The following is a 13,939-nucleotide window of genomic DNA, read 5'->3' as shown; positions in this document are numbered from 1 at the left end:
AAAGGGTGATTTAATCAACGTATTGAAGAATTCCAGGTTCTGAGAAGTTAAAAGCAATGCAACCAGTGATTATACTGTTGGATTGGAAATGTTTCACTACAGTTGTCTTTATAGTGGTAGCTGCCATTTGTTCTCTTAATCAAAAGTGACTAATTATTGTAATATGAATAGTTACATAATTAGTGATGGCTATGTTTTGTAATAAGTATTGGTAGTATGTCACACACTTCCCCTTCGTACTATCTCACCCATTCTCTTCATATTGCAACCTTGTAGAACGTGGATTCAACTTTACATTTCAATTTCAGTAGCAGGTAAATAAAGGAGATTCAAGAATCTCTACTTGAACCCTTCATTAATTTACTTATTTTATTAGATGTACTGTACTAATTCTATAAATAATATATTTCTTTAAGAAAATTATTTTTTTTGGTGTGGAGGGAGAGGAATCTTAAATAATCTTTCCCCCCTGGATCTATCACTGCTTTATTGAACATCTTAATTATCAATTGAGGAAACTTTGGTTTTAATTAATTAAACTAATAAAGTTGTACTGTAATATTCATTTGTAGTTCTGTGAATTATATTAATTCAAAGTATTTTATTTATTTTATTAATAAATAAACAATGTTTTTCTGTTTATTTTTAATATTATGGATGGATATATTGTGATAATTTTTCTTAGGTTTTAGTTATTGCAGTTTTTATCTGATTCACTTTATATAATGCTGTATTCTTTTATTATTATTTCTTAATAAAAGTGGATGATGATGATAATATAATACAGTCACCAGATTCTAAAAATCAATATCATTATTATTATTATTATTAGATTTTAATTATTAGTTATTATTTTTAGATAAATTAATATTAATTATACAATATATATTTTTTTATATTATTAATATATGGAAATAATCTATGATGATAATTTAGTTTGGTGTCGTATCTTTATTTTAGTGTGTTAAATTTTTAGTATTAACATTAAAAAATAAAGTTAAAATAATTTTAAAAAAAATAGCTAGGCATATACCGTAGTTAACTGATTTTTTCCAGTTAATATTTTCTTTATTGTGGGTATTGAATTTCATTGTGTGCTTTTATGTTATTTATGTTATATATATATATATATATATATATATATATATATATGTGTAGTGGATAGTTTGTAGAATATCCCCTTACTTATTTTACAACTGAATATATCAGTAATCAGTATGATTTACTTTTTGAAACATTATTGAAGTGTCCCAATTTGCTCTTATTTACAAATTTATGAGTTGACATTCCTGTGGTCAAGGTAAATTGTTTTTGTATTTTAAATGTCGATTTGTGGTCCTTTTTTCATTTATAAATTATTTGAGGTTCTTCCGACCACAGATGTTATGTGTTGTTATTGGGTACTGAGTGAAACTGAAATAGATTAAATCAAATTTCAGGAAATGGTTTAATGAAATTTATGACCATGATAAACATATTGCAAAGTAAATGGTTTTTTGTTAATTTTGTACATTTTCTGTTTATACCCAAAATCAAAGATGGATATAATTTTAAGATATGTAGATTCGGATTTATACTAACCCACAACTAAAGAACTTTGTTTTTTGTGTGTATTTTTTACATTTATTGTGGAAATGTATTATTAAGTAGGAGAGCTCTTTGATTTTTGGTAGCAAACATTATCATTAGAACAAATAGTTGAAAAGGATGACCTATGAGGATCTATGTGTGTTCTCGTAATGCATTCTTAAGTCTCTTTTTTATCTTTGCTTTTAAGATAATGGTGTATAGTTAGTATATAATCACCTGTAATAAGTGTAAAAAAATGAAGATACTTTTTAAAATTATACTCTGCTAATTTATTTATTTTACTTATTTATGAAATCAAGCAGAAATACTAGGGTTTTCTTCTTAACTTTTCTTAATTAATTAGTGTTATGGAGTAAGAAAAATATAACAGAAATTTGTGATAAACATACTTTTACAAATAATGTTTTTGGTTGGTTACATGTTATTTGTAATTATTACCTGTTATTTGTAATTATTAATCTGTGTTGAAATTTGTGAATTCGTTTTACTGACATCGTATATAAGGCTTTAGATTAAAACCATCTACTACTTTTGAATAATTAGTTAATATTGTTAATAATTTAATTAACGAATTTGAACTTAACTTGTTCATATGAATCTGGTTATTTTGTGACCTTGCAAAATTTTTGTTGTAAATATTTGTTGTTTCAATAACTTGCTATTTACTCATAACTAATTTAATTATTTATTATGAATTATTCATTATTTTTTTGAAAATGCTGTTAAAATTTTATTTACTTTATTTTTTAATGTAGATAATTTCAACTAAATAAGATTAATGTATGAGAATAGATTACTATTTGATTTTACATGAAAAATGAAGATTTTATTTATTGCAGTACTTTTTGTAGTGTGGTATAAAGTAATGATTAAAACAACCTAATTGTATACTTGAAGTAAAAGCAACCTATTACTCTTTAAAAGACTATTACTAACATAATATCAGTAGAACTAATGCTGCTACTTAGGCTAGATAAACAGTAAGCTTTGTTGGGCTACAAATGGAAATAGAAGTAGTACTTAGAATGAGCAAAATTTAAAGATTGGTTACTTTACATCAGAAATTAAATTGTTTTATAAAATATTTGTATATAATTATTAATACAGAAAGAATACAGATTAATATTATAATAATATTACATAAACCACAGATTGTATAGAACATGATGTGTAATCAAAGCTGTTGCAACAGCATAATGCTAAGATGGTGTAACCTGAAGGAGGAATATCATACAATTTCACAGAGTATGATAAAAATCTTAGCTATTCATTGTAACTATTTTTCAATGGGAAAAGTAGTATTATTAGTAACAATGAACAATCTAAAAATATTTAAACTAATTCCTTCTGAGGTTTAAGATTGTATTCTGGTTCCAACATTCCATTATTTTGTGAGTTGGATGGACATTAATATTATAAATTTATTCATTTTAATTTATTTAATATGATTAACATCTTGATTTACAGAGATGAAAATTCAGCTAGAAGTTAACATCTGAAATGTCTAATAGAATCAACTTCAATTTAAAAAAATATATATATTTATACATTCTTAATTTTAATTACAGGTGATTATGATTAATTTTAAACATGTAGAAGTATTTTATAGTAAAAGTAATGTCAGTTATCATAGGTAAAAGAAAATATAGCAGATATAATAACAGTAAGTTATTTATAAAAAAAAATCAAAACAGATTATGTTAATTACTTAATCCCATCCATTACATACACTTAATTCATTACAGTTTATTAATTAATTAATATTTATGCCTTAAATGAAGTTGTCTTGTGATAATATGATCTATAAATTATTATTATTATTATTACTTATTATTATATATTGTTTAATAAACTTTGTAGTGTGGGTAATTTTTCTATTTTCTGTTACTCATTATAATAATTATTATCTAAATATGTTTTATTATACTTATTGTTTATTAAACTAAAATATAAAAGTTCTTTTTATTTTAATTATTATAAAAATTATGAATAAATATGTACTTTTTGAATAAAGCATTATTATCTATTTATTTAATTTTTGTTCTTTTGATTATTTTTATCAAGTGATTAAAATACATTTTAAAAAATGCTTCATCTTATATTGTTTACAAATCTAATTTAATTTTAAGCTTTTGTTAGTGACAAATTAATGTAATAATTTTATAATAATACTATACCATAAATGTAAATTTTCAGTAAAGAAACTTGAACATTTTTTAAGTAATTTTTCTGAAAATGTTTTGTTATAAACTTTGGTTTGGTTTGTCATAAAAAAGGTTTAAGATTTAATTGATGTCATTGCTGATCATCTTGAACAAACACATTACAGATTTACAAATGGTTTAGTATATGTACTTTTTTGAGTTCAAACCACTTCTAAATTTGTAGATCTCATTCTATGAACTTATGTATTAAAACTGGTGTCTCATCAGTGATGATGAGAGAAGTTGAAAGTAAAAAGGTATGTGTTAATTACATCCTATTTTGTGCTGTATCTGCCTTCCATATATATCTCTTGTTTGAGAATATGTTTTAAATGTTAATGTGAACTAAAATTCTGCTTATAAAATATATAAGGAAAAGTACTATGATTTTATAAGGGATTTACTAATATTTAAGTTGATAGTGTATGTTTAAATTTTCTATGAGCATAAAAGAGTTGTTTAAAAGAAAGGCAATTTGTTTCAGTCTTTCCTGTGTTAGTGTTTTTGTTGTGAAGCTATATGCTATTAATAAGGCCTTAAATATAATTAGCCCAACATTTTGATATGTACGTGTTTGTTCAGATTCCAAGAGTGCCTTACAGATGATTAGAGACATGTACTCCAGACAACCTGTTATCTGTGACATACTGTCTGTTATTTCTGGATCTCCAGCCAGATTGGAATTTCAGGCAGTGAGCATGTTGATAGTGTACCAAAAGAAAGAAAGACTTGTTTCCAGCCTCCTTTCACTGTTGTTTCTGATGATCTTATCTGTTTTCTGAAGAGGATGATCCATGATGAATGGCAAACTGAATGGAATGCTACCATCAACAATAAACTTTGTCCTGTTAAGAATACTGTATCACATGAAGTTCCTCATGCAGAAATAACTGTTGAGAGGAGGTGCTCAAATTTCAACCGTTCATTAATCATAATTTCATTGATCTTTTTATGAGTATTTTTACAACTGTAAATACTTTAAGTTTATAATACTTAAAAAGTTTAAAGTGAGCGTTTCATTTTTTATAAATGATTTTTAAATGTTGACATCTTATATAATTAAGAATACTGTGCATTTATTTTCTCTAATACAATTCGCATATAGGGCACACTAGGCTCACTCATGGAAATCTCATGACTCAGACAGATTTGTGTTCACTGCGACTTCCAACAAACTAATACCACATCCTTGTGGATTGTCTGTTATGCAACATTGTGTCAGAAATATCTTAGGAAACAACGAGACAACGTTGTAGAATGTTTTATGTTTCTAAGGGTCGTCCATTTATATGCAAATATTTGAGCTTCTGTAGTATGTTTCAGCTATTTATGCCGTTTGGCATGGTAAATTGTAAATTTATTGTTTTAATTTAGATTATTAATGTAATATCTCATTACGATTTTATTTTGCTTTTAACACATGTTACAGGTGTTTTCAGTTTATGCTACATTTTTATGTTACTGGGTTTTAGTTTTTAATATTTATTTATTTAATATATAAATATTTTGTCATAATGACACTTTATTGTGTGCCCAGGGGGAAAGAAATGTGTATCAATTTTACTAAAAAAAATTTATTTGGTACTAGAATTGGACCCTTATCTCATTGTAGAGCATTTCTTTCAGACTCATGATTTTAAAATCCTAGCCTGAACTGTTCAGTTATGATTAAGGGTAAAGATTGCTGTTGACAAATAATTTTAAGATAATTGTAAAATACAGATTTAGTATTTTTAAATAATTTTAAGTGATCATCAACCACTACTTTAGATAGTCGCAAAGACAAGTAAAAGTATCCTGATGTGAATTATTAAATACTAGATAAAAGATTTGATTTGAGTTTTTGTTACAAAAATATACAGAGTGGTGCATGAAATGATGGAACATTTGTTTTGGCAATAATTGATAGGTTGATAACACTGGTCAACATGATTTTTGTCTCACGAGTACCAATAGGTGTAGTATTTTTTAACCTTTTTTTAAATATACATTCGGAATTTCTCCATCATCCACAGTTTTTTTGTTATTTTAATTTTTTTTAATATTTTAAAGCATTTTTTCGTCCATTTGTTCATTGTCAAGTAAAAGCTTCTAGAGCATTGTAAATATGATGGAACCAAATGAGCTAATTCAAAGGGTAGCGTTGCTACTGTTGTGCAGGTTCAGACATGTATAGACGTGATCTAGTTTAGCACACATTCATAACAATGCCAGTTATGAGATAGTAATGTACCAGTAAATTCATCAATGTGTGTCTCAATTATTGTGTATTACATATTTATAACTTTACTTTTTTTAATTAGTCGTTAGTTACAAAATGCCTAGAGTTTGTTTAAATCAACCTAACAATTTTTGTTATGTTTGTGGTGAAGTGACGCTCAAATCCCAAAGGCGAAACCTTACTCCATTAGTAAAAAAGTGTTATGAACTTTATTTTGGGTGTAAAGTCGGGGACCAAAGAAGGGCCTGGGCTTCACATATTTGTTGTTTATCGTGTTCTTGGTTCTCACTGCATGGAAAAATGGCACATGCCATTTGCTATTCCTATGATTTGGAGAAAACCAAGGATCACTCTTCTGACTGTTATTTCTGCTTAACAAACATTAAAGGGATATGTCAAAATCAGAATATACAATGGTGTACCCTTACTTACTATCTGCAATGAGACCAGTTCCACACTGTGAAGAATTGCCCATACAAAGCCTCCAGAACATGTGACATTGGATGAAGAGAGCTCAAAATCTGATTGAAGTAAGGAAGAAAAAGTAACAGATTCTGGTGAGACCACTTTTGAACAAAGCAGTTCATCTGAGCCTCATTTACTGACTCAAGAAAATCTTAACGATCTCATATGAGATTTAAAGTTATCCAAAAAACGGTCTGAAATGCTTGCTTCCCGGCTAAAAGGATGGAATCTTCTTCAAAAAATACAAAAATATGTTCTTATTGTAATCATCATTCTGAATTTAAAGACTATTTTTCTGAAGAAATTGGCTTTGTATTTTGTAATAACATTTCTTCTCTTATGGAGACACTTTGTAAAGAACAAAACTCAACAGAATGGCGCTTGTTCATTGATTCCTCTAAAGTTAGTTTAAAAGCTGCACTTCTGCATAATAGCAATAAATTCCATTCAGTACCTGTGGCTCACTCTGCTATTATGAAATAACATATGAAAACTTTAAATATATATTGGAAAAGCTTCAATATGCATTGTATGATTGGAATATTTATGGTAATTTGAAAGTAATTACACTTATTCTTTATCTGCAGGTTGGTTACACAAAGTACTGTTGTTTTTTTGTGTGAATGGGATAGTAGGAACAGAAAAAAATGCCAGAAGACAGAGGTATAGTTCACTAGTGCCAAGTAGGGAGTAAAAAAAATGTCCACCTTAAAGTTAAGAAAAACTTCTAAAACTAGGAAATCGAAAGGTGGAAAATTACCGTGATATTGTCAACAATTTTATAACATCTTATAAAAATTTGGGTTGTAGTACGTCCTTAAAAGTATAATTCGTGCACTCGCACTTAGATTTCTTCCTGGGAAATCTTGGCGCAGTGAGGATGAGCACGGGAAACACTTTTATCAGGAGATTTCAGCTATGGAAAAGAGATACCAAGGCAAATGTAATCCTAATATGCTGGCCGATTATTGTTGGACCATCAAGAGGGATGTTCCACAGGTGAAATATTGCAGAAAGTATTAAAATGTTTGAAATTATAAATGCCTGTCTCTCGGAAAACTTGCGTGATGAGAAAAACCGATATCATATTTGAATTCAGGAGAAAAAAATACTATCAGAATATTTTTCTTCCTGGGACAAAAACAAATTCTTTTTGTTCCCCATTGTAATTATTAACGTGTTTTATGTTGGAGAAACGTTCATGAATATTAGTTTCTTCTATTTCCGAATGCGCTGTTTGTGTATCGTTTCAAGATGGCTGACAAAGGAAAACTGACTGTTGAACAGCGTGTAAAAGCTGTTGTTTTTAATGAAACAAAAGTGTGGTGCTTACACAAAGACGGTTTCGAGCACATTTTCAAACTCGGTGGTCGCCCTCATTTAAACAATACGTACATTTTACGAAAAATTTAATAATGGTCAGTATTTGAAAGTAAGCGCGAACGGCCTGCCAATGTTCGTTTTCCAAAGAATGTCGAAACTGTCAGAATAGCGTTACTGAGGAACCCGGGCAAATTAACAATCAGCAGCACAACTTGGGATTTCAAGGCGATCTGTGCAGCGAATTTTAAAAACTGATTTGTATCTGTACAAAATAACAGTGTAGTCTAAATTAAGGTTGACAATAAACATCAAAGAATGGCATTCGCTGAATGGGCTGTTTATCAAGACGTATTGTTGAACAATATTTGGTTTTCAGATGAGGCACATTTTCACCTAGACGAGGTTGTTAATAAACAAAATGTGCTTTTTGGGCTTCCGAAAATCCACACGTGCTTCATGAAAAGGTGCATTACGCTCCAAGAATTACGGTTTGGGCTGCTATCTCAAGTCAACTGGGTAATAGGATCATTCATTTTTTAATAGACAATGAACAGTGAACGTTATTTAAACATGCTGCGTTATAACTTTATTCTTCAGCTTCTTGTAAAAGGGTTTCAATTAGAAAATGAGTGGTTTATGCAGAATGGAGCCAGAACACACACAGCTAATACTGTTTTAGACTTTCTGCAAGTAAATTTTAACACAAATGTCATTTCAAACTGATTTCCTAATCGTTTTGGGTGTGAACAGAACTAGCCTCCGAACAGTCCTGATTTGAATCCGTTGGTTATTTTCTTTGTGGATTTCTAAACAAACAGATTTCCCCTAAACATCCTCGTACAGTGCTGGAACTGCGAGTGCTGATCATTGCGTGCGACGAGATAACCAAGGATACGTGTCGTCGATTTATTAACAACATAGGAGTTCATGTTGAAGAAGTTGCTAGACGTTATGGTGGTCATATTGAACAAGTGATTAGCAGAACATAAACTCCAGGTGTATAGTTAACAGGTTGTATTTTACTTTTCTTTATTGCGATTCAAACAAATATTTTTTTATAAAACCAAATTTTGAATCATTTCGTGCGCTACTCTGTATATTTTTATATATTTAAAAGCATATATCATTAATTTTGGTGTTAAATATGCAAATTTTGCTTAAAATTAAACAGAGTAACAGGTTGTAGACATATGCAGTTTTTTATTTCACTGTTTTGTATGCTACTTCATTTCTGGTTTGGCTTGATATGCAGGGCCAACTCTAGCGTTTTTGCCGCCGTAGGCAAACCCAAAAAATGCCGTCCCCAAGCTTCAAAAACACTAAAATTTAAAAAAAAGAACAGAATTATAAAACAACCATGTTAACCCGAAAACTAACATATTTAATTAAGACAGTAAAAATAATTCAGATTTACAGAAAATTATTTTATTGAAAAACAAAATCTACATTTTTAACTAGCTATCGACAACGAACCAAACTAAACTGCTACCTACTCTTTTCAGAGATAATTTAAATATACTTTTAAAACATGTACAATAAGAATAACATTGTACTAATAAATAATATTATTTTCTGGATTCAAGTTATTGAAATATATTTTTGTGGGTTGTGTATTTTTTTGGGGCTCTAATTCAGGCGGTTTTGTTGCTCCAAAATTTTACCGCCGTATGCAGTCACCTATTTTGCCTATCGCCTATGGCCGCCCTGCTGATATGGTGTGGGTTATTCATAACAAATCTAAGCGTTTATAATGTATACTAAAACTTAATTACTTGCAGTTAATTAAAATATATATCCGTCACCATGTGTGTGCGTATTGCCAGTTGCTTTTTATTACTGATTACTGTTGTCGCAGCGCCAGTGTACATGCTAACACACTCACTGCCTTTGTTGGTGGTTGCAAGATGTCTCGTGTCTTCATTGGTTGAACGATTCCTCTAGTTCAACTGATAGATTGACTTTTTCTTTTTTAATGAAATGATATGTTGCTTTTAAATAATGCCGTTTGCCCGTTTTCATTCGTATCGTAATGCCTTGATCAGGCTTGATGTTTCACATTTTCTGTGATACCAAGGTTAACTTTGCAGGAAAGTGATAACATTTGAAAGAAGTCACCGTCGTTGATTGCAGTCAACATGTGTGTTGAGTACCTCGGTAAATTAGGTATCAGGGTACAGTGCCTACATTTTTGCAATGGACTCGAATCACACAATTCCTCTTTTCATGAACTACAGTATTTCAGATCAGTAGTCCAGGTGATAACACCGTGAGCCTATTGAATGAAGTCTAAATTATTGTAATAATTGTGTTTGGTGTATCTAACAGACCAAGTTGTTAATAACAGGAACGTGCATAAGCAAAAATTGATGCTTCTATATTTACCCTTTAATTTCGCTGATTCCGTAATTCGGGTATTGTTGGTATTTTACAGTCTTCGATAGAAGTGAAAATTAATGTGCATTTACAAAACGAATAATTAGTTAAAATTAACTACTAGAACTTAGTTGTTTTTTCAGTTATCTAAAAAGATTATATTTCCCAACTTTAAGATTTTCCAAGGGTTTTGTCATCATTTATATTAATATATAATTTATTTTTTAAAATAAAAATATTCATTGATCACGTTTTTACTTCATGCAAGTTAGTAAGGTTGTTTACATTTGCCTACGAAGATCATATAAAAATTAGGAGCTCGTTTCTAGTTAAAGAAAAATAATATTTTTTACTGTTTTACTTTGGGCTATTTTCTATGAATGATAACGTTATTTTAGCAAATTGCTGAAATTAGTTTTCTTGTGTTGGATACCTGCGGACGATATCATTGTCAGTTTTAAAGAAATGTGTTTGTAACTGACATAATAGTGATATGAATGTTTGCAGTTTGTGGATTTGAATATCTCAATATTTAGTTTTAACGCGATGTAATGATATACCAACTAGTAAATTACAGTTGTAATGAAGTTTATTAAATTAAATAAATGTTCAGGTAAGTTTGTTTTGATTTTATTTCTAAATCTAGTTGTAAAAATAACCTGTAAGTATTCTGTTAGTAGCGTTTTACATCACTGTGCGTATTTTATTTGTGTTTTACTCATGCAAATCTTGTTTGATCAGATGTGCATTTTTTTATTTTAAAAAGAAATGCAACGGCATATTTTTAGGCTATAGTTTTAAAACTAGTTCTTAAAGTTGTATTCACGTAGTGACTAAAATAAATAAATTACGATATTAACAAGTAATTATTCAGAGTTTACATTACTTTAAGTGCAATTTAGTAGCAGTTATTCAAACATATAATCTAATCATACTTTTTATCTTGAGTACTATTTAATGTGATGCTCTTATTGACGTGTTTCTTACGTAATGGTTGCCGGAAATGCTATAATTACAAATGATTGATGAATATTATTTACTGTTACATTTGTAACAAAATAGAACTTATTAGAAACACATTATGTTTATTTAAAGTGTGAACAGTAACCAAATTAAATGAGGTACTTCAGTTAGTTGTTTAGTACAATAAAAGATGTTGATAGAATTTATTCAGAAATTATGAAAATTTTATTCTAATTATTTTGAGTGATATAGTTAATGATTTAAAATTAATTTAAACATTAGTAACAAGATCACAGTTATTTTTCCGACATGAGTTAACTTATGAAATCTTCATGTTATTTCATCTGTGTTTGTGGAATTAATCTAACATTTGGTTGTACATTTATAAGTTTGCCTTCCTAATTATTGTGATAATAAATTAAATAGCATTCCAGCTCAGTTCCCATTCAGTTTTGTAATAGATAGTACATGTTTTTCATATATAAAGCAGATTTGATAGAATAAATATTTAAAATTTATTGATGCACCAAATTCTTTTACAGAAAACCATTTGTGTATCTGATTTGGATATTGAATCATGAAATTATGTTTAACCAATTGTGGAGTATTATATGGTTCAGATTTGTTTGACATTTCTAAAATGCATTTAGCTTTTCTATTTTATTTTAAGTGAAAGACAAAAGATTCATTGTAAATGCTGTCTTTTAGTTTTAAGATTTTAATAAGTCAATATTTTAATAAGATTTTAAGATTTCAGTTTTAATTTGATAAATATTAGTTGTGAGACTTCATGTTCTTCTAATAGAGTAGTGACTACTGGAACAGTGATGGGGGGATTTTTCTGTGGCGGTGTCACTTTTCTAAGGGTGATGATTGCAATTTCTTGAACTGTAAAATAAAGATCTTATAAAGTAGCATGCTTTTTAAAATTTATATATATATATATATATAGTGTAATTATATATAGTGAAATTTGTTTTGTTAATCATATAATTATCAAATTTCACTTAAGAATTACAAAAAAAAGGAAAAATTGATAGATGTGACTGGGTTCGAGATAAAAATTTTAATTAGAAAAAAGAAATTTATATGCTAATGATAAGAAATGTTAAAAATTATTCATTGAACTAATAAAATAAATTATAAATAAAAAAAGTTAAATTTTGAAAAGAAAAATAAATTAAATTATGATCTTAATGTAGACGAAAAAAGAAATTATAAAAATCCTTAAGTTTTATATCAGTTGAAGCTGAAGTCGTATCAGGCTGGAGACGTCCTTTGGCCACTGGTTGGAATGATGATGGAGTTGTGCTGATAGTTGATACTTGGATGGGCTCAGATACAATTGCTGCTTCCTGATCTTGATTACCACAGCTGTCTTGAGTCAGGGGAATGAGTTGGAGAGAGTCTTGTGAGAGTGTGTCTTGTTTCTGAAAACCACTGGGGCTTATATGCACTCTTAAGTCCTGATGCCATGTAAAATTTTCTTTAAATTAAATATATAAAAATGTTATTTTATGATATAAATATTTAATTTAAACTATAATTAAACAATTTAATTAAAAATATAATTAGATAATTAAGAAGAATACCTAGAAGTTACTAGGTAAGTTACTAAAAAGTAACAATTATTATTTTCTTAATAAGTTTAAATAGTTGTTCTTACAAAAACCATTGTGAAGAAGAAACAGAAAAGACCCCCCTCTTCCCCTCACCCCCACACTCTCTCTATAATATATAATATATATATTAATATATATATATAAATTAAATTTATATATATAAATTAAATAAAAACTTAAAGCAGTAATAAAAACAGTCATATAATTTTGGCTAGATAGTCCACGTGGATTTCTATTTATTTTATTATTGATTTAATTTTAATGTTTAATTTAATTTTAGTAAATGACTTCATATTTATATATATGTAAATTTTAATTAAAATTTTTTAAAAATGTTTGAATTTAAAAATTTTTAGTTTTATTTTTGTTTTGATTTTAATTTGGAAAAGGATCTTTTAACGATTTTAAATTTTAAATCTTAAGTATACTACAAAATGATTTTTAATTTCAATTTTAATATGTAATATGATACAAATGATTTTTAAAAGTTATGTGGAGCCACTGATGTAACTTGTGAAAGCGCTCTTGCATGAATTTTGGAATAAGGTAGGTGTCCTATTTTATTTATTAATTCTATATATATATATATCCGCATTGATATCCTCAGTAAGCTCTTCCTCTTTGAGAAAAAAGTCTTCTTTTAGATCATGAACCTCTTCAGTGAGATTTCTGTTGCTGCAGCCATGGCCTGCCAGTTGTGCACATGGTTGAGCACTGCAAACACTTCTTTGATGCAGTTTCTTATGCATCCTTCAGAGCAAGTACATACAATGAGGCAAAGCAAGTCAGGAGCAATAGCTTTGGATGTTGTAACTAGGCATAGACATCCAGCAATCTTTTTCCAGCCCCCATTGTAATGGTACTTTCTTCAAACCATACCATTACTGCACTTAATAATAATAAACTTGGTTTGTGTATTGTGCTGCAGTGGAAGTGGGAGGAAGTACAGCCAATTTGAACTGAGAATGCACTGGGTGCTTTGCGATTGTTTGTAAATATAGTTTGGCATAAACTGACAGAATTTTTATAGTCAAATAAAGTAAGGAAAAATTGTTTCCCAGCATCAACTACAGCCTCTAATATTACATTAAGGTTGTTGAATATCTGAAGTTTGAGGCAAAGCTTGTACTTTTTTAAAAGGATTAACTTTTCCTTTTCTGTAAATGGATGAAACAGTG

At 28.6% G+C, this 13,939-nt stretch overlaps 1 protein-coding gene across 1 annotated transcript in view; it reads left to right on the top strand.

Moving 5' to 3' along the window:
- The first annotated feature begins 10,638 nt into the window (after window positions 1-10,638).
- LOC142327878 (uncharacterized) overlaps window positions 10,639-13,939 on the top strand; it is a 75,973-nt gene continuing 72,672 nt past the window's right edge. Inside the window, exon 1 of the mRNA XM_075371239.1 lies at window positions 10,639-10,789. The gene's annotated coding sequence lies outside the window, so the exon portion shown is untranslated. The remainder of the gene's footprint in view (window positions 10,790-13,939) is intronic.

This window comes from Lycorma delicatula, chromosome 7 (assembly GCF_047948215.1).
Source record: "Lycorma delicatula isolate Av1 chromosome 7, ASM4794821v1, whole genome shotgun sequence".
NCBI lineage: Eukaryota > Metazoa > Arthropoda > Insecta > Hemiptera > Fulgoridae > Lycorma > Lycorma delicatula.
The sequence above is the reverse complement of the archived record's forward strand: the minus strand, read 5'-3'. Positions and strand labels throughout refer to the sequence as shown.